At 40.8% G+C, this 22,929-nt stretch overlaps 1 protein-coding gene across 4 annotated transcripts in view; it reads right to left on the minus strand.

Moving 5' to 3' along the window:
- RSBN1L (round spermatid basic protein 1 like) overlaps window positions 1-22,929 on the minus strand; it is an 83,695-nt gene that overhangs the window by 59,123 nt on the left and 1,643 nt on the right. The window lies entirely within an intron of this gene.

Genomic DNA, 22,929 nt, shown 5'->3' on the forward strand with positions numbered 1-22,929 from the left:
TCGATGTTGTCCACCACAACATACTACTTTATCAACTTTCCGAGATAGGAATTGACTCCACCGTCCTAAAGTGTTCTCAAACTTCCTACGCTCTCGCTCCTACACTGTCAACACAAATGGCACCATGTCCGTTCCTTGGACACCATCTTGCAGTGTCCCTCAGGGATCACCCCTATCCCCTATTCTCTTTAACATCTATATGTCCTCCCTGAAACTCCTCCAATTATCCCCCCTTGAAACAAGCTACACATATGCTGATGACATCCTTGTCCTCCTTGAGACAGACCAGAACCTCACCAACCTCCACGAGAACATTACAGCTTGCATAATGAGACTCCATTCCTGGTCCTTCTCAGTACAGATGAAATTGAATGAATCAAAAACAAAATTACTCTGGCTCGGCCCAAAATTAGAACATCTGCCCACCCTCTTCGCACTACCCTCAGACGCTGCACTGCAGCTTGAGTTCTCAAGCAAGGTCCTTGGCATCATTATCGATTCTTCTCTCTCCCTCAATGACCACCTCAACTCCTTGGCTAAATCATGCTTTTTCAGCCTCCACATGCTGAGGAAAGTAAGATCCTATTTTCGCCAACAACATTTTGTTGTCCTTATCCAATCCATCATCCTCTCCAAATTAGACTACTGCAATGCCATCTACTTAAGCCTATCAAAAAAAGTCTTCAAAGACTCCAGCTAATCCAGAATACTGCAGCCAAGTTGATCTTTGCAAAACACAAGTCTGACCATGTCTCCCCACTCCTAGCCAAACTTCACTGGCTCCCAGTGATTTCTAGAATCCATTTCAAATGTTCCTGCCTGGCTTTTAAGATCATTCACGGCATCCTTCCTCCCTTAATCTCACTATCTTTTAACTCCTCGAGTCCTGACTCTACCAGACCCGCCCAAAGGTATAAACTATCCTTCCCCTCTCTACACGGTATTCGCTATGCAGGCAAACTGGGAAAATCCCTTCTCTTCAGAATCACAGGTCTTTGGAACGACCTTACTACCCCGCTGCGGAACCTGGGCTCCCTCCAATTGAAAACCTGGCTTTTCACTAAAATGTAATTCTATCCCCCCTTACTCTTCTCTTCTATATATAAGTTCATGTAAACCTTTTTTTTCCTTCTCTTCCTATATTTTAAGTTCTTGTAAACCGTGCCAAGCTCCACATCCATGGAGATGATGCAGTATATAAACTTAAGGTTTAGTTTAGTTTAGATATTGGCTTAAGTTAAAGCCATTATTTCCACAACCTAATTTCTGTAAGGTTCTTCAGAATCCGATACCGATTGGTATTGATTATTTATTATAGCATCATATATTGGGGTTTTGCCCATTTCATTAATACGATCATTGCAGATAGTGTATTCTACTGTGTGCTTATCTGAACTTCACAAAAATGACCATTTGACCCTTTATTATAGGAAATTACAGTGGTTGTCTGTGGAGACTAGGATCCAATTTAAATTGATGATACATAAATCTTTGCAGCAGTCTGCTTGTAAATGCTTGCATGGTCAGTTAGAGTGGTATATTCCACAGAGGTCTCTTCAATATGAAACTTCACGTCAATTGGTAGTACTTGACTATTCAGGAAGTTCGGCTTGAAAAGATGCATAAAGGAGCTATTTGGTGGCTGGACCTATGGCTTGGAATATGTGCCAGCAGGAATCCATCAAAGACCTCAGTACTTGTTTGACTGTTTGTTTTTAATTATTGTGTATGTACTTATGTGAACTGCTTTGGGAAAAGTGGGTTAGAAATTTTAAATAAATGAAATAAATAAATATTCAGTTTTTAACGTACTGCTGCTACATTAAATAGCATCACCTATCAGATAACACCTATTTGAAAACGATTGTGTACCTACCTACATTAGAGATCAAGGTATGGATGCATTTGTTTATGCTGATGACATCAAATTACTCTCTCTCCCCCCTTGGTGACATGACTTTACAGTTGGAAAAAAAAATTAATCAATGTTCAAGAACGGTTCAGGGATGACTAACAACAAAATGAATTAGTTTTAATCTTTCTGAAATCTATTTATTTGGGGTAGTTCCGAAGTTAGAATTACTCCCTTCCTCCCTAATATATGATTCTACCAATTTGTGTGGATTCAGTTAGAGTAGCAAAAGTGATTATAGGTAAACAGGACACTAATGCAACATGTACTGTATTTCTGAAATGGAGACTTATTCAGCCTATAATAATAATAATAACAGTTTATATACCGCAGGACCGTGAAATTCTATGCGGTTTACAATGATTAATATGTATTACAGATTGAGTGGAATAAACATAGTTCAGAAGTTAGTGATTAACAGTTCTAAAGATCATTTGTTGAGGACTAAGATTGTATAGGTCAGTTACCTAAGTACTTCAGGAACTGATGTGTTTTTAGGCGTTTCCTGAATTCCCTATAAGTAGAAGGCACGAGCAGTTGTTCCAGGTCTTTACCCCATAATGCTGCTTGATGTGAGAAAAGATGTTGGTGATGACTTTTAAATTTACAACCTTTAACCGACGCAGAGAGAAAGATAGGGTGCAAAAGAAAAAAGGTCTGTTATATATTTAGGGGCTAAGTCATGGGGGCTAAGTCATAAAGTACCTTGAAGCAAAAGTCATATAAGAATAGCCTTACTGGGTCAGATTAATGGTCCATCCAGCCCAGTATCCCATCTTCACGGAGGCCAATTCAAATCAGAAGTACCTGGAAAAACCCAATTAGTAGCAGCATTCCATGCTACCGATCCAGGGCAAGCAGTGAGTAAATCCATAGTAGACTATGAACTTTTCCTCTAGGTTGCACCATTGAACGATACACAGGCATTATAACATTCTTAGTCTTGTTTACCATCCCATTTCCAATAAGTCCTAGCATCTTGTTTGCTTTTTTGGCCACCGCTGCACATTGGGTGGAAGGTTTCAGCGTATTGTCTACAATTAACACCCAAATCTTTTTCTTGAACACTGACACCCAAGGTCACCAACCCCTAGCATCCAGTGACTAAGATTTGGATCATTCTTCCTAATGTGCATCACTTTGCATTTGTCCATATAAAAATTTCAGCTGCCATTTGGACGTCCAGTCTTCCAATTTCCTAAGATCTTCCTGCAGTTTTTCACAGTCCGCATGCATTAACAACTTTGAACAGTTTAGAGTCATCTGCAAATTTAATCACCTCAATTCCCAGATAATTTATAAATAAGTTAAACAGCACCGGTCCCAGTACAGATCCCTGTGGCACACCACTATTTACTCTCCTCCATTGAGAAAAAAATGGTCATTTAACTGTACCTTCTGTTTTCTATCCAATAACCAATTCTTAATCCACAATTGAACATTGCCTCCTATCTCATGACACTAATTTTCTCAGAAGCCTCTCTTGAGGAACTTTGTCAAAAGCTTTCTGGAAATCTAGATACACTACATCAACTGGCTCACTTTTATCAACATGTTTATTCACAACTTCAAAGAAGTCAAGCAAATTGGTGAGGCAAGACTTCCCTCGCCTGAACCCATGCTGACATGTTTGTCTACATGTTCCACAATTTTCTTTGTCACAATTGTTTCACTATTTTGCAAGGCACTAATCGGCGTAATATTGGAAACCCACCAATCTTCAGGTACTACAGACAATTTTAGCGAGAGGTTACAGATCACTAACAGTTGAGCAATTTCATGTTTGAGTTCTTTCTGTACCCTAGAATGTATACCATCAAGTCCAGGTAATTTATCGCTCTTTAACCTGTCAATTTGGCTTGGTACATCTTCCAGGTTTATTGAGATTTCTTTCAATTCCTCTGCCTCATCACCCTTGAAAACCATTTCCAATTCAGATAGGTCTTACATCTTCTTCCGTAAAGACCAAAGCAAAGAATTCGTTCAGTCTTTCCGCTATGGCCTTATCCTCCCTGAGCACACCTTTTATTCCTTGGTCATCCAATAGTCTCATGGATTTCCTGACAGGTTTTCCACTTCTGATGTATCTAAAATAATTGTTACTATGAGTTTTTACCTCTTTGGCAAGTTATTCTTCATATTCTTATTTAGCTTTCTTTATCAATGCTTTGCATCTAACTTGCCATCGCTTATGCCTTTTCTTATTTTCTTTGCTGGGATTATTTTTCCATTCTTTAAAGGATGTTTTCTTGACTGTAATAGCCTCCTTCACTTCCCCTTTTAACCATGCCGGTTCTCGTTTTCTCTTCTTTCCACCTTTTTTAAATAGGTAGAATACGTCTGGGCTACCACGATGGTATTTTTAAATAGCATCCATGCCTGGTTTATACTTCTGACTTTTGCAACAGACCCTTTTAGCTTCATATATTGTGATGCAGGTCTTAATATTAAATATTTTGGATTACTGTATGTACTTTATGGATTGACTGCTGGGAATACCTTTGTAAGATTCATTTAATCCAGAATTTAGCTGCCAGGCTTTTATTAAATATTAGCCATTGGGAAAGTACAGGTTCACTATTACACCATCTTCACTGGCTTCCAATTAAGAAACAGTGCTTATTTAAAATGACTTGCATTTTATTTAAAGTGTTTTATTTGCAGAAACCATTATGCTTGATGAGCAGGATTAGTATTTATGTTCTAACACTAAACTTAATATCTTCTCAATTCAATTTACTGGAGATTGTTACTGTTTGTAAGGAAGTTTGGGGATGAAATGCATTTCATTATATGGATCCTGTACATTGGAATAAACTACCTTTAAAATTGCATTTATCTCATTTCCCTTTATCATTTCTAAAACGACTGAAGACATTTTTGTTCACCAATATTTAATTTCTGTAGTGTGTATAGATTCACCCTTTTTATTTTATATGTCTGACAATTAAATTGTAATCTCTTTCGAGCAGGGATCGTCTCTTCCATGTTAACGTACAGCGTTGCACGAGTCTGGTACCACTACAGAAATTTATAAGTAGTACCTGATTGATCTCTTTTCTACTCTTTTTCCTTCTGGATTGATTGATATAAACCATTTTGAATGATTATAAAAGTGATATACAACCTTATAAATAAGGTAGAAGATGGTGGGATTTTTCAGAGAGAAGGAAACAACGGTAGCAAGTCATGATCAAAAGTAGCATAAGAAAATACTTCCTTAGTAGATTAAGAACTAATTAAAAGATAGATACAGAGTAGGGTTAAATGGTCAGTACACTTCCCCCTTCTTATTCGCAGTTTTGATGTTCGTGGTTTCGCTTATTCACAATTTTTCCCCCCAGCCCCCCCCCCGCCCCCCGAGAATTGAAAAAAAACCACAAACGGCCCAGGGACTTGGATCAGGGCGAGGAGTGAGATGATCGGAGGCGGAGGGGCCTCAACACAATAAGACCGGTTCATCTTCGCGGCGATGTGAGAGAAACGAAGAGTACCGAGGAGCCGGACCCTGGAGAGAGCGGTCGGGGCCCGCACAGACCTAAACACACACACGCAAGCAGGCTCCAGCTGCTCCCCGGTCTTTCCCGACACAGGCTGCCCGGCCCAAGTCCTATGCACTCAGAGAGGAACAATTTCCACTTTCAGTGTCCTATTACCTCAGCTATCAACCACCCCCGGCAAACGCCTCTTACCTGCATCCTCCCACCACTGCCTCTTCGCTCCCCCAGCTCGACACCAAAGCAGGGAAAGAGGAGACCAAAACACCCACACTGGCCCCCTGCAAACACGCACGGAGGGAGGCGATCAGAGGTGGAGACCACCAGGTAAGGTTCGGGGGTGGGTCAGAGCCAGCACAAAGTTAGTCACGATTTTTCACACTTCACGATCCGGCTCTGCCCCTAACCCCCGCGAATACCGAGAGAGAAGTGTATTTCCTAGGGATCAGTGCTGGGACTGCATATAAGGGGAGAGTGTGGTGTAGTGGTTAAAGCTACAGCCTCAGTACCCTGAGGTTGTGGGCTCAAACCCACACTGCTCCTTGTGACCCTGGGCAAGTCACTTAATCCCCCCACTGCCCCAGGTACATAAGATAAATTGTGAGCCCGCCAGGACAGACAAGGAAAACTGCTTGAGTACCCGAATAAATGCATCTAAACCGTTCTGAGCTCCCTTGGGAGAACGGTATAGAAAATTTAATAAATAAATAATCTAGAAACAGGAATAACTAGTGAGAAAATTTGCTGATGACACAAAGTTGTTAAATCATAAGAGAACTGTGAAAAATTATAAGAGAACCTTGCAAGACCAGACATTAAAATGGTAGATGATATTTTAATGTGAGCAAATGCATAGAGCTACGATGGGGTACAGAGAAGTTATCAACCCAATCAAGAAGGGAATGATGTGGAGCCATGAAACTTACAGAAATATGTTCTTACCTGTTAATTTTCTTTCCTTTAGATGCAGCAGATGAATCCAGAGACTAGTGGGATAGCACACATCTACCAGCAGGTGGACATAGAGAAATTAACAGGTGGTCCTCTTGGATGGAACTTCTCCTGCACCTTCAGTATTGCACGGAGCGGGACCAGGCAGGATCGCGATAAGCTCGCGCCTGCCTCGTGTTCTGCTCTGATGCTCGGAAGTCAGCAAGGGAAGAGCAGGATCACTGAAAGCTCCTGCCATACAGTGTTGGACGTCAGGATTTTAAAAAAGGTACGGGGGGCTTGCCTCAGGGTGGGGGGCCTTGCCTGCCTGCCTGCCACTAGACCTGCCCTGTCCCGGCCTACCACTAGACCTACCCTGTGCCCGGCCTACTACTAGACCACCAGAGGGGGGACAGGGTACACCATTTGGTTCAGAATTTTTTTTTCTTGGGTTTTCCTCCTCTAAATGTATGTGCATTTTAAGGTCAGGTGCCTCTTATAGAGCAAAAAATACGGTAAATAAAACAAAGAATGCAGCAGCAAGACCTGAAGATGCAACTTTGTTGAGTCTTGGAATAGCAGAAGAGAGTTCCTGATTCCATCCCTTCTGGAATCTGTAGATTCTTCACACCAGGAGTGCCACAAAGGTGAGGGTGGGGGAGAGGGAGGAGTGCAAGTAGTGTGAGCTGTAGTAAGAGCAGTGCCTCTCTAAGGGAATCAAGGACATGTTAAGTCCAGAGTTTCAGATTAAATCAAGCTTCAAAGCTTCTGGTATTCAAACACAATTGGAACAAATGTATAACACATTGAGAGGAAAAAAGTTAATAGATTACAGTACTGCAAAGCAAAACAAAACAAAAACCTGCCCCTACCCTTTTCAAGAAACAAAGACAAAAAATAAGCCGGGACCCCTAAAATATTTTTTTTTCTTTTTATTCTACTGAATCTTTTCCTGTTTATATATTGTTGTATATTGAAAATCAATAAACATATTTGAAATCTTTTTTCATTCCAATTAAACTATGAAAAAAAAAATGTTTTTTTTGTCAAAATCACGCTAAGTTCTTGTTGGTCTCCAAAAAGAAGCAAGGTAGCATGATCAGAAAATTATATAAATTGTCACTGTTGCCATGTTACAGTGTCTAGAATAATTTATTTTGATAGGGATTAGAGAAAACATACTCTGTTATAAAAATTATGGACACCTGTCCTTGTTTACATCATCAAGTCAAGGTGAATTTCAAGGTAAAAAAATATATATATTGTTTTTTCAAGCATGTATTACATTTTTGTTCCAGGCTACTAATAGTTAAAACAATCTTTTAGTACTTGAGAGCTTAATATTAGGTGGACAAGGAAACAGCACCTACTTATAGTTTAATATAAAGAAATCAAAGTTGGTGCATGACCAATAGCTGCAGTGCTGTAGCAACAAAGAATCAACAAGGGACCTTTCAGAAATCACTAGTTCACCAAGCCCTGCAGCATCCCCACCCTTTGCACTTGTTACCCTGGAAACAAGACAACCCTGTTAAAGAGAGCAAGGCTATCACAGGGTTTGTGTGATTTGGTACCTGCTAAGCTATCTGCATTTTTCTGGGAAAGGATTCACAGATTTCATCAGATTCTCAAAAGGAGCCATGGCCTCTAAAAAAGTTTAGAACCACCGGGGTAAGTAATAAAGAAATGGCAAAAACAAACACCACAAAGCTAGCCACACTTCAAGCCCCTGAGACAGTAGGTGGGAATGCAACACAAAATTAAATGGACAGATGCTGCAAGGGTATAGGGATCAGTTAACACAGCAAGGACAAAGGGTTGCAGAAAGGCTTGCGGTACAGCTGCACGTCTGGGTGCCTGGCTTCTACCGTGAGACTAATACCACAGAATGCAGCAAGTTTATGTACAGGCAAATTTTATGTGTGGCAAAAATGGAGAGAGTATGTTGGATTCATGCACTTGGTTTTGCAGTAAGTGTGGCTTCTATACATAAGTCTGAACCAAAACTGACAATGTCAATACGCAACAGCACCTGTTCTTCAGCGCCTAAACATGAATCTTTCAAAAAAATATCTGTACGTGAAATTTTTAGGAGGCTTAAAATTTAGGCACAGATGTGTGCTTTCACTCTCAGTTTTGTTTAGACACACATTTGTTACCGACAAGCTGCCTTTAAAAACTTGCACCAGCTTCCTTCAGCTTGCATAACAAGAAAAACCAGCACCTAAATATGAAACATTAACATGAAATCTCTGCAAAGTCTTCTACTGTATACCACTCTAGGCCCTCACAATGTATTTTTTATGCTGTATATACATTAAAAGTAGGCATAGCACGGGATACCTATAGTAACTCATTAGCCTACATTTTAATACAACTCAAGGCAGTGTCTACCCCATGAATTAACATCCACACACAAGTTACTCCTGGCAGAATTTGCATATTGACTGCGCAATGCAGAATTTGCGCAGAATTGCAATCATGCAGAATTCCCTTTTTCTGCGCAGAATCTCCTACCTCCTCGATGGTGTCACTTGAACAGGTCACGGCATCGGCAGCAATTCCCACACGCTGCCTGCTGTTAACCCTTTCAGGACCATAAGGATCGTAGGCCAATTTTTGTGGTTTTGACGACATTTTTATGGTAAAAAGGGCTTGCAGATGCCAAAAAATTGATTTTTTTTGTGAAATATCATTATTTAAAAAAAAAAAAATCAAACTTCTGGCTTATGGACAGTGTGGCAAGTGAATCTTCTCGTCAATCTGGCAACGACGCAAATGAATGAATGTCGGAACCAGTTTGTTTACATAAAGGCAGTATCATATGGAATCCGTACATATCAAATTTAGAACTGTAGACTATCCCAATCAAAATTTATAGGATTTTAAAGTTATGGGACAAATATGTCCCTTGGTCCTGAAAGGGTTAACCCGGAAGCCTCTCCTCTGCTGCAGAGAGACTTCTGGGTTAGTGGCAAGCATTGCATGGGAATCAATGTTGTGAGATGTTGAAGAAAGAGAATGCCCAGAAGGGGAAGGAAGGAAAGCTGTTGCAGAGGGGGGTGGGAAGAAAGGAAAGCTGGTGCACAGGGGGTGTGGGAGGGAAGGAAGATGCTGCACATGGGGGGAGGGAGGAGAGAGGAAGAAATGTTGGGCATGGGTTGGAAGAGAGGAAGGGACAGATGCAACAAAGAGGTGGGAAAGGGTGAGGCAGAAATCCTGCATATGGTAGAGGGGTTGGGAGACATGTTGGACATAAGGGTGGAGGGGAGGTAGAAATGGTGCATAGGGAGAGAGAAAGAAATGTTGAATACAATAGAGGGAAGGAAAGGAGGGATGCTGCATGGTGGGGAATAAAGAGGTTTGACCCAGGGCACAAGGAAGAGAAAGAGAGATATGATGGAAAGTGGAAAAGAAATGTTGGATTTGGCAGTGGAAGGGAGGGAGAGAATGCTGTATGGGGAAAGGGACGCAAGGGAGGGAGAGAAAGATGGACATGAGTGTGAATGAGAGGGAAAGAGATACACAGGAGATAGAGGAAGAGAAGGAAGAAAATGGTGGATCCAGAAGCAGAAGGGAGTTATGGAGAGATGCCTGGGAATGGGAGTGAGGGAAGAGTGGGAGAAATGCTGGACCATGGGGGAGAGTGCAGCAGGGAAGAGAGAAAGGATAGGCAGATGTCAGGCTACAAGTGTGGGGAGGAAGAAAGAGGGAGCAGAAGCTAGACTATAAGGGTGGAGGAAGATAGACCCTGATAATGGTAAGGTATGAGGGAGAAGCCAGGAGGGGGAGGAAGACGTGTTAAGGAAACAGATGAGAACAGTTATTACAGAGGGTAGAAATATGGACATGGGACATATGCTGAAGTTGAAAGGGAATAGAGAGCGGAGGAGAAAATAAGGTGGAAAATGAGAGAGAAGATAGAAATTTGGTAGGTAGCTGAAAAGTCAAAAAGAAGAGAAGGGTAAGAAAGAGGCAGAAAAGAGCTAAAAATGATATGTGTAGTGAGGGAATAGACAGGAGAGAGGAGAAAACACAAGTGTATAGCAACCGTTTGAACGAAAATTAGCAGACAATAGACAGGAAAGCAGAAAAGAGAAATTGGAAGAAATATGATGGAAAAATAAAATGTCCAGGCAACCAAGTTAGGAAAAACACATTTTTAATGTTTTAAACATAATATAGATCAGTGTTTTTCAACCGCTGTTCCGCGGCACACTAGTGTGCCGCGAGATGTTGCCTGGTGTGCCGCAGCGCCGCCGGGCCCGGAGCTGACAGGGGGCCCGAGGCAGGGGCGCCAGTAGCTCGCCAAGGCAAAGTGAGTCGATCACCCAGGACTCACTTTGTCTTGGCGATCTAATCTATCGAGCCGATAAGTCTTCTTCTCCCCGACGTCAATTCTGCAGGCAGAGAGGAAGTTCGGGCCAGCCAATCGCTGCCTGGCTGGGCAGAACTTCCTCTCCGATTGCAGAATTGACGTCAGGGAGAGCATGCGTCGGAGTCGGCTTTGGGGCCTGTTATCCATTGGTGGGTCCTGTTCCCCGATGGCAGCGGCAGTGGCAGTGGCTTGGGGAACGGCAGGGAGAAAGAAAGAAAGGGGGCAGGCAGGGAAACAGAAGGAAAGAAGAGAAACAGAAAAAAAGAAAGAAAGGTCAGGGAGAGAGGAAGAAAAAGTTGGGGGAGGGAATGAGGTATGGAGGAGAGAAAGCATACAGGCTGATAGAAGGGAAGAAAGATTGGATGCACAGTCAGAAGAAGAAAGTGCAACCAGAAATCACCAGACAAGGTAGGAAAAATGATTTTATTTTAAATTTAGCAAAGTGGAGGCAGTATTACCACAGTTTTCAAAGGAATTTGCCCAAATAACTTAATAGTTAACTGGGTAAATTCCCAGAGATGAAAACTTCCCTTCACTTACTATGCACAGTTCTGAATTTATATCTGCTGTCTATATTTTACAATATGGTCACCTTTTACTAAACCGCAATAGTGGTTTTTAGCGCAGGGAGCCTATGAGCATCAAGAGCAGCGCTGGGCATTCAGCGCAGCTCCCTGCGCTAAAAACTGCTATTGTGGTTTAATAAAAAGGATGGAGGAGGGTATATTTGTCTATTTTTGTATGCTATAAAAACCAAATACAGAGAGAGACTGAGAGCTGTTGACGAAGAGCTACGTGTGTGTCTTTCTTCGATTCCAGCCAGAATATCAGCTTTGTGTTCAGCCAAACAGGCTCAGGTTTCGCACTGAATAAAGTATTTTATAATTTTTCACTATTCTGTTTACTTAATATTTCATAATAAAGTAATTATAAAATACTTTCTTTGTGTTTATTTGATTCCTATTCAAGAGAATTACTTTATATATAATCAATATAGGCAGAGAGTTAAATTTTTTAACATTTTCTAATGGTGGTGTGCCTCGTGATTTTTTTCATGAAACAAGTGTGCCTTTGCCCAAAAAAGGTTGAAAAACACTGATATAGATAATTAGCAAAATTATTGTTTAAATTTAGACAAACAAATTTGCACAATTTTGCAGAATTTGCTAATTTGGGACACCTTTTACTAAACAGTGCTAAAGTTTTTAGTGTGGGCCAGCAAAGTAAATGTTCCAACGCTCATAGAATTCCTATGAGCATCAGAGCATTTACCTCATCGGCCTGTGCCAAAAAACCTCTAGTGCCGTTTAGTAAGTCCCAGCGTTTGTGTGCAGAATTTTTAATTTTTTTGCACAAAATTCCACCAGGAGTAACAAGTCCTCTCTGCTCAGCTCATCAACATCTTTTCTCACATCAGGCAGCATTATGGGGTAAAGATCTGGAACAATTGCTTATGTTTACTACTTATGGGGAATTTAGGAAACACCTAAAAACATATCTGTTCCTGAAGTACTTAGGTAGCTGATTTGTATAATCTTATTTCACAATAACTGATCTCTAGAGCTGTTAGTCACTAGCTTTTAACTTTGTTAGTTCTACTCAATTTGTAGCATTTTTAATCATTTCGCGGTCCTGCGGTATATAAATTATTATTATTATTATTATAGAACCAGCCTGCAGCTGCTTTCTGCATCGGCCCAAGAGAAAATTGTGGAGGGCTAGAAAGAAAAAAGTTGACAAGCAGATGACGAACTCCCACAGATTAAACAACCTTGAGAAGGTAGATAAGAACTTAACCGTTCTTTGAGCTTCTTGGCAGTAAATAATGCATAAATCACACAAGTCATGCATTATATAGTACTCCACAGAAAATGTATAAGAGATAGAAACCAACTATCTCCGTTTACAAACTGCCCTTCTATTAAAAAGAGATTTAAAAAAAAGTAGTTTACATCAGTGGTTCTTAAACCGTCCTGGGGGATCCCCAGCCAGACTGGTTTTCAAGATATCCCTAATGAATATGCACGAGATCTACATATAAAAGTAGGTGGTAGGCAAATTTCTCTCCTGCATATTAGGGATATCTTGAAAACCAGACTGGCTGGGGGTCCCCCCATGACAGGTTTAAGAACCACTGGTATACATCACCAATCAGCATAAAAAGACTGTAAAAGACATACTCAAGCCATTCACATAAGATTTTGGAGTAACAGTACCCAGTTATCTTATAGTAGTATTACTGAAGCAAGTAATAAAGCAATGAGCAGAATCAGAACATTAGGGTACACAGACAAATAGTTGATGACCGAGTCTCTATATAGGCTAGTCAGTCAGAATACTATGTCCTATTAATGTTTCAGAGGTCTGATAATCAAATTGAGACAGTCCAAGAAAGGGCTAACAAAACAGTACATGATGAGCACCAGAAACCATGTCTTTAAGCTTTAAGGACCTGAATATATACACCCAGAGAGATGCTCTAAAACAAGAGATAATATGAGGTTCCAGGGAGTCAGATTATTCAGAAGCAATATTAGATACAGTGTGTACTGTATATGAACAACTTGAAAACCTGAAGTGGACAAAGCCATGGGACCGGACAAGATCCATCCTAGGATACTGAGGCAGCTCAGAGAGGTTTTGGCAGGACCTCTTAAGGATTTTATTCCTGGCAGAATTTTGCACAAAAAATTAATAAAATTCCACAAAGTTTATTTGTAGTGTTTTGCGTAGAATTCTCTCATCATAAGGCACAAAATTCCTTGCTGACTTTTCCTCTCTCAGGCTCCAGCCTCCTCTGTTCCCCCTCTCACTCCCACTGTAGTTGTGCCTCCCTCCCAACATGACCCATAATTCTGTTGGCCCCTAAAGTCTTCTCCCTCATGCAATACCCCAGTCTCTCATTTTGTCTTCTCACCTTCCCAGCTGTCACTGTATCTTTACTCCCATCAACCATAGGAAGTCTTCAGCTTGCTGCCCCCACTCCCATGGCATATTCACCCCATTACTTTGGCCCAACCCCATGGCCATGATCAAGAATCTCTTCGTATCCCCCAAACCCTATTTCTGGTCTGGGTTACACACTCTCTCTACCCTCCCTCCATCCCCACTTGCGGGTCCAGCATCCATGTCCCCCCTTGCCCCCCCCAACCCTTCTCTCACTTGCACTATGAAATCCCTCTCTACTCCCATGATCTGGCAACTCTGCCTCCCTTCACTAGCCGAGCATATCTTCCTCCTCTCCCACCCCCTTTCTGGTCTGATTCACTCCATCTCCGTCCCCTTGTGGTTCTAGCCTCTCTCTCACATACTTCCCCCTGTAGTCTAGCCCCCCCTCCAGAAATCTGGCCTTTCTTCTCCCCCCATGAGTCTTATCTTCTTTTCCCTATCCCCCCTCTCACAAAGCAGTAATGGCAGCTGGCCAGCAGAGGAAGCACTGTGAACAGGCAACTTGCTGCCAGTCCCACCAGGACCTTCCTGAGTCTACCGTGCCATCTATCCAAAGGAAGTAACACCAAAGACAATACGGCAGAGGAAATGCCCTGGTACTGCCTCTGCAGCCAAGCTACCGCTACTTTAGAAGGGCTGCAGGATCCACATTGGGAGGGGGGAATGTTATGTCAGGAAACAGAAAATGGCCCCCACCCAACGGGAGATGACAGGTCTGAGTGTCTGCAGAATTCTGTCAGCAGTAAGGATTTGTTTATAAATCTTTGAAGACCAGCGAGGTTCCATGAGTTTGGAGAAAAGTGGATGTGGTCCCTCTTCACAAAAAAGTGATGGCAGAGAAGAAGCAGAAAACTACAAGCTGGTAAGCCTCACTTAGGTCATTGGAAAAGTAAATGAAGTGCTGCTGAAGGTAAGGACAGTGAATTTCCTGGAATCTAATGGGTTACAAGCAACGCAACAACATGGTTTTACCAAAAGGTAAATTGTGCCAAATGTATCTGCTTTAATTCTTTGGGCGACCAGAAAACTGGATCAAATACATGAACTACATGTAATCTACTTGTACTTGGATTTCAGCAAAGCCTTCGACATGGCTTCTTATCGGAGACTCTTGAAAAAACTCGACAGGTTGAATGAAGTTAGGACCCAAAGCAGTGAATTAGATTAGAAACTGGTTGACAGACAGATGCCAGATGGTGGTTAATGGTATTCACTCAGAGAAAGGAAAGGTGAGTAGTGGAGTGCCACAAGGATCAGTGCTGGGACCAATACTATTCAATATATTTGTGAGCAACATCTCCGAAGAGTTAGAAGGTAAGGTTTGCCTTTTTGTGGATGATACCAGGATTTGCAAGAGTGAACACCCAGAGAGTGGACAACATAAAGAGAGAGCTGCAAACGTTAAAAATATTGATCTGTTTGGCAGTTAAATTTAATACAAAGAAGTGCAGAGTAATGCACTTGGGGAGTAGAAAGCCAAAGAAGGCTGATGTGGACAAACAGGGAAAGGGACCTTCTGGTGATAATGTCCAAGATCTGAAAGCAATGAAACAATGTGTAACTATGAAGTGGCTGTAGCCAGGATGATGCTAGGCTGCAAAGAGAGGCATAAGCAGTAGAAGAAAGGGAGGTGTTCACTTTTGAAGCCATATTTTGCAGAGGATGTAAAAAGAAAGCAGTCTAGAGCAGTGGTCTCAAACTGAAACCCTTTGCAGGGCCACATTTTGGATTTGTAGGTACTTGGAGGGCCTCAGAAAAACTAGTTAATATCTTATTAAAGAAATGATAATTTTGATTGAGGTTAAACTCTTTATAGCTTATAAATCTTTCCTTTTGGCTAAGTCTTAATAATATTGTAGTTTATAGCTACAGAGACATATGATCAAGAAACTTTTTTTACTTTTGCGATTATGATAAACATACCGAGAGCCTCAAAATAGTACCTGGCAGGCCGCATGTGGCCCCCGGGCCACGAGTTTGAGACCACTGGTCTAGAGGAAGGAGTCAAAACAGTGGTATAGAGTTTATGCCAAAAGATGTATAAGACTAAAGACCAGAATATGTATACCCTAGAACAGGGGTGTGTCAAACTCAATCACATAAGGGGCCGAAATTTAGAACAAGATAAGTCGTGGGCTGAATTTAACATATAGTCTTAGTAGAAGTATAGATCCTTCCTCATCCTGAGACACCATGTCAGTGATTCATCTGGTTATTTTCACCTCATAAATGTTACCATATTTAATCCAAACTTTATTCAAATAGTCATTCTACTCATAGACAGCGGAAAACTTTTTTTTTGGGGGGGGGTCCAAAAGCTCTGCCCCAGACCCCACCCCCATAATAGTACTAATTATACCATTTTTTCCATTCATTTTTCATATATACACAATATAATTTTATTACAAACATATAAATGGTTAACCACAAAATTAAACTACCCAAAGCACTGTATGCTTCTCAACATTCGTTCCTACCAGAACACAGATAAACCTATGCAAATACGGGAAAACAAATATACTGTATACAAACAAAACCCTAATATGCAAGACTCTGTATGCAGTACAACCCCAGAGAAATAGAAACAAATGCATTTCTTCCTGAACAGTGCAAAATATGGACAGCAGATGTAAATTCTCAAAACTGACACAATTCAATCACTAAATTGAAAATAAAATAATTTCCCCTACCTTTGATGTCTGGTGATTTTGTTTTTCAAACTATCTTTTCACAGTCCCTGGCTGCACTTCCTTCTCTCTGTGCTCTTAAATGTCTAACAAGGGCCACATTATCCATTTGCAGTTTTTCTCTCCTTCACTTTCTGCCATACAATCCTATTTAGCATTTTTATCTAACTTTAAACATTCCACTTTCTACCATTTTTCTGCTTTCTTCTCAAAATCTATCTACTTTTCCATGTTTTCCCTTCCCATCTATCCATGTGTATCATCTCCTCCCTCTTTCTTCTCCCCTATTCCCATCTATCCATAAGAAACTTTTCTTCTTCCCTGTTGCACCCATTGCTCTGCACCATCTCCTCCCTCTATCTCCCCTTGTCTGGCATCTTTCTCCTCTTCCTTCCCATAGCTTGGAATCTCTCTCCTCTTCCATAGCCTGGAATCTCTCTCTCATTCCCTATGTCTAAAATATCTCGCCTCTCTGCGGTCTGGCATCTCTCTCCCCCCTCCTTCCCATTACAGTGGTCTGACATCTCTCTCTTCTTTCCTTCATCACCCTTCTCCGAAATCTGACATCTCTCCTTTCTTTGAGTCATTTCTCCCGAGAGGAAGTCAATGAAGCGGTAGCTCTTGTCTTTAAGATAGTTTCCCCTGATGCAGCGTTATTGCGAAACAGGACCTTGCTGGGAAATCTATTGGATTATGTAGACAGCAGTTTTTTGCTGATACTGAACACTTCTTGAAATACAAGGATCTCTGCAGTGACTTTTGTCGATGGTACTAGAACACACTCAGAGATAAGTGCTTGGTTCTCTTCTTCTCTTTTTGGCTGATTGGTGTATGTTTTGCGTTGATTTTTTGAAGTGATTTGAGCATATTAGAGACCAAGCAAGTATAATAAAAATTAAGAGAGTTTAATAAGTACAGTCAAACCTTGGTTTGCGAGCATAATTCATTCCAGAAGCATGCTTGTAATCCAAAGCGCTTGTATATCAAAACGAATTTCCCCATAAGAAATAATGGAAACTCAGACGATTCGCTCCACAACCCAAAAACTTTAATACAAAATACTATACGTACTTGTATTGCAAGATCTCTCTCATTTAGAACAGTCACTACACTCCCACAGCATCAGAGAGAGAAGAACCATCGGCACAGTTGTGATGTGTGTATTCTGTATGTGCTTGTATTGCAAGACATTGCTTGTATATCAAGTTAAAATTTAATAAAATGTTTTGCTTGTCTTGCAAAACACTTGCAAACCAAGTTACTTGCAATCCAAGGTACTGTATATAGATTTTTGACCAAGAATGTATTGCCTATAACAGCCTTTGAAGCTGACAGAGTTCCAGGTGTCGTTAATTCCTGGGAATACCGAGGTCTTTTTCTCCATTTTTTACTCCCTCAGTATATATGTGAGGTAGTTCCTAGGACCGCAAAATTGAATACCTTTTGGTATAAAAAACAAACATGACCCACACAGTCATCTTAAGATATCAACTGGTGCTTAGACAGCAACTCTAGCTGTCAAGAACTAAGGCTGGGCAGATTTATTCAATTTGTTTCCCTTATATGGGAAGGCAGTCTGAGATAGGCCGAAGTGCGCTTTGACTGCAACTACAATGGTTGGAAAATAAGTATAGTGTCAGACAGACTTCTATATCCCAGAAATACCAAAGAAAGATCAGGATCAAAAATACAGTACAGTGGTACCTCGGTTTGCAAGTGCACCGGTTTGCGAGTGTTTTGCAAGACGAGCAAAACATTCGCAAAATCAGCACCTCGGAAACTGAGCTTGCCTCGATTTGCAAGCAGCACCCCTCGCGATCTGGCACCCTCCCCCCCGCGATCTAAAATCCCTCAGACTCACCTGAACAGGCTTCTTACTTCCATCTGGCCACCGGCGTGAATTTGCAGGCCTTGAGCATGCGCAGATGCTCAAGGCCCAGCAAAGAAGAGGAGGCAGATCTTCGGGCACCAATGCACAGGACATGCCGGTGCCGGTGGCCAGATGGAAGTAAGAAGCCTGTTCAGGTGGATCTCGGGGATTTCAGATCACGGCGGAGAGTGCCGGATCACGCGGGGGGGGGGGGGCCTTCGGAGGGAGCAATGCCAGTTCTCAGGGGGGGTAGAGCAGCGCCGCTGACCTCGGGGGGTGGGGATGGGGGAAGGTATCAAGCGAGTTTCCCTTAGTTCCTATGGGGATACTCACTTTGATATATGAGTATTTTGGTTTATGAGCATGCTTCAGGAACGAATTATGCTGGTAAACCAAGGTACCACTGTATTTTATATCACATTCATTGTTGGTTTAATCATAACTTGATAATGAGTGTGATTTGTTGGACAAAAAAATGGGCCATTCAAGTTTTTATCTATTGTCATCTGTTATGTTACATAAAAGATATGAAGACAAAAAAAATGGTAATGGTGTTTTAAAAACTATGAAATAAGCATAATGGAAACCTAATGTTTAAAGCTAAATTATAGATACAGTGTGTGGCATTACATCAGAAATAAAGCAAGACAGGTTATGGATCTGAAATAGTCCTAGTCATATTTCTATGACAGTGGTAGAAACAAGGTTGGGAGATGACAGTAATGTGAACAACCCATCCTTCCATCAGGAAGCAAGGAGAAAAGAAAGATAAAACAAAACCAAAAGAATGCTCAAGAATATTTAGACAGATTTGAAATACTTGGCAGTATGCAATCAGATTTCTGTAACTTACAAAAAACAAGTCTCTAGTCTATACTGAACATCTTGCCACAGAACCCAGATCATCATTGGATAAGGATATACCTTCAAATACTGATGCAGCTAGATTTATCATCTGCTTTCAATTTGGTTGATCAAGATTTACTCATGTACACTTCTCCCTCCGTATTCGCTGTGATAGGGGATTAACAGACCCGCGAATACATAAAAACCGCAAATAACTTTTTCATATGTTATTCGCTATTTTATATTAAAAATCATCATGAATATGGTGATACCGCGAACAACATGGTGGGAGACCTGGCCTATTCCTGAAGGAGAGGCAAAACACGGTGAAGAAAGGGCTGGGAATCGGAGATTTTCTCTGTAAACGCTTTAAATCAGTGATTTCTCTATGCAAGTTGATGTAATTTTGGGGGGGAAGAGCCAGCATTCTAAAAACCGTGAATAATTGAAACTGCGATTGCTGAATCCGCGAATACAGAGGGAGAAGTGTATACATTAGAATCAATTGAAGTCACTGATTTAGTTTTATCTTGGTTCTCAAGTTAAGGAATTGCAAAAGTATGAAATTACATTGGACCCTTACTACAGAAGCATGGAGAAAGGGTTGTGGTGCAGAGAATGACACGGGGACAAATTTGTCCCCGTAGAAACTCAATTTCTCCGTCCTCGCGCATTCTGTCCCTGCCCCATTCCCACAAGATCTGCCTTAACCACACTTATAGTTTTAAACTGTTCAAGGCTTATGCAGATGAGGACAGAGCTTGCAGGAATGGGGCAGTAACAGGAAGAGAACTCATGGGGATGGACATGGGAGTTCCCATGGGGACGGGGACAAATTTGTCCCTGTGTCATTCTCTAGTCCCACAGGGATCCCCACTTTCACTAATTTTGTTCAACATCTTTCAGCTTCATTGGTAAAGAATTAAAATTCATGGCATTAGCATACTTAAGAACATAAGAATAGCCTTACTGGGTCAGACCAACGGTCCATCAAGTCCAGTAGCCCGTTTTCACAGTGGCCAATCCAGGTCACTAGTACCTGGCCAAAATCCAAGGCGTAGCAACATTCCATGTTACCGATCCAGGGCAAGCAGTGGTTTCCCCCATGTCTTTCTCAATAACAGACTAAATATATCCTGCTGATATACAGATCAATTTTTCAGTGGTAAACCCTTTAGATCAGTGGCTCTCAAACCTGTCCTGGGGGACCCCGAGCCAGTCGTGTTTTTAGGATATCCCTAATGAAAATGCATGAGCCAGATTTGCATGCCTCCCACATCCATCTCTCTCATGCATATTCATGTGGGATAACTTAAAAACCTCACTGGCCGGGGGTCCCCCAGGACAGGTTTGAGAACCAATGATTTAGATGATACTTTTAAAACGTATTACCTCCAGTCTGGAAGATATTTGAACCTGGATCCTCACCCACAGACAAACTGAAAACTTAATTAATCTGGATCAATAGTATAGTTGAGATTCAATGGGCCCTGGCACCCCCTCCCACTACTTACCTGCTTGCTAGATCCTCATTGAATAAACTGCAAAATTGACTACTTTAATTTCCTGGCTAGACTATTGTAATTCCTTCTATCTCTAGGCATTTCTTTAAAAAGTTGCTCTCCCACTTAGTTATTGCAGAAAATAGCAGTAAGGATTGTCATGAAGAAAAAAATGACAGAATGACACATTTAAGAAGCTCCATTGGTTGCTAGTTGCAGCAAAAGCCAATTTTAATATTTTGTTTTGCTTTTAAATTTTTGCATGTAAATTGTCCTTTTTATTTTTGAAGGCTTTTAAAAGTCAGATCCTGCCAGATGTATATGTAGTCAGTACAAATCAATAAGTTTGGATATTCTAATCAGCCTCTTCTAGTCATCTTAATTTAACATGTAAGCTTTTTACGGAAGCTTATAAAAAATGATAAAGATTTTGAGCTTGAAGGTGATAGAATTGCAGTTGTAAAGGATTTCACTCTCCTGGGCTCTTTCATAAATAAACAACTAGCTTTGGTCCTGGAGAAGGATATGCATGCCATGGAACGCCAGAAGAACTAACAAATCGATTCTGGAAGAGATCAAATTAGCTATGTCACTCAAAGCCCAAATGATGAAGTTACAACCATCTTATTTTAGTCACAGTGTCAGAAGAGAGAGATCATTGGAGGAGGACATTATGTTCAGGAAGATCTAAGGAACCAGGCGAAGAGGGCGACCTGCAATCAGATGGCTAGACATGTTGAAAACATCCATGGGGATGACCCTGGAGGACCTTGCCAAACTAGCACAAAACTTATCTCTTTTTAGATTTGTAATTCATCAACTTGCTAGGACTCTAACATGAGTCAATGGCATCTTACTAAGCTTTTTGTTATTATTATTTAGTGATTTGATATACCACTTTTACCATTTAAGAATCTAAGGGGTATACAAAAAGAAACATTGAAACAAATAATTGAAAACCAAAAGGAACGACACTGAATTTAAAAGAAAAAAAGAATAAGTCATCTCACAATCATTCATTCATACTAAAAGAATAATTAATAATCTTGTCACCTGTCATACTAAATTCCCGACTGCTGAGACTATCAGCAGATCCTACTCAAAAGGGTAAAAAAGTAGGCCTTTAAAAGTAACTTAAAATGAGTAAATAATTGTTCCATTCTGATTATATTTGGTAGAGAATTCCAAAGGGCAGGGGCTAAAAAATAAAAGTATGTTTGTCATGGATTAAAAAGTAAGATCATTCTTTTAGAATCAGTTGAGTGTAGGGCTCAAGGGGGAGTATAAGGAATGGTGGTGGAAGAGAGATAAAATCGGAGTCCCAAAATTAAAAGCTTTAAATGTGAGAATAGGAATTTTAAGCTTAATCTGGGGTTTAAAAAAGGTTTGGATAATTTCCTAAAAGAGAAGTCCACAGACCATTATTGAGATGGCTTGGGGAAATCCACTGCTTATTCCTAAGATAAGCAGCATAAAATATGTTTTCTACTTGGGACCTGGGTTGGCCAATGTTGGAAACAAGAATTGCCATACTGGGTCAGACCGAAGGTCCATCAAGCCCAATATCCTATGTTCTTATGTGAAGCAAAAGCAGTGCATGATCATCATATCTAGAAGCCCTGAAAAGGAAGAGAGCTGCCCAGTTTTGCAATGTCTGAAGTTGTTTGATCTCACCCTTGGGTAGACCTGTATAAATTGAATTACAGTAGTCTAATTTAGAGATTAGCAGAGCACATATTGCAGTATGACATGAATCAAAATCAAGAAAATCTCCAAGTGCCTTCAATATGAAAGAAAAACTGCATGCATACAATATGAAAGAAAACCTGCAAAATGAAAGAAAAACCGCAATATGAAAGAAAAACTGATGTAATTAAGTTAGAAATTTCTAAATAGCGAAAACCAGTGACAGGAGAAATCTGAAAATCAAAATTAATGGCTGACTGAGTAATCTGGTAATCCAGCAGACTGTGTGGTCTTATCTGGATTGAGTTGAGTTAGTGACTGAATGAAGATAGGCCTGTAATGGAGATAAAGTCCATGTGAAGTGAAGAAACAGAGAAAATAAAAAGATCATCTGTGTATAAGTAAAACCTGATTATTATGTGATTGAATGAGAATTATCAAAGGTCTATGGATATATTGAAAACAAGTGGTGGAAGAACCACATTAAGATATGAAAATATTTAAGATTTACCCCCCCCCCCCCCCCCACACACACACACACTTTTTACTAAGCTGCCATAGGGATTTCTACTGTGGCCTGGAGTGCTAAATACTCCACTGATAGAATACCTACTGCTGCTTAGTAAAAAAAAAAAAAAGAGGACCTAAGAAAAATACTGAAAGCATGGTTAT

Source organism: Geotrypetes seraphini, chromosome 9, assembly GCF_902459505.1.
Source record: "Geotrypetes seraphini chromosome 9, aGeoSer1.1, whole genome shotgun sequence".
NCBI classification, from domain to species: domain Eukaryota; kingdom Metazoa; phylum Chordata; class Amphibia; order Gymnophiona; family Dermophiidae; genus Geotrypetes; species Geotrypetes seraphini.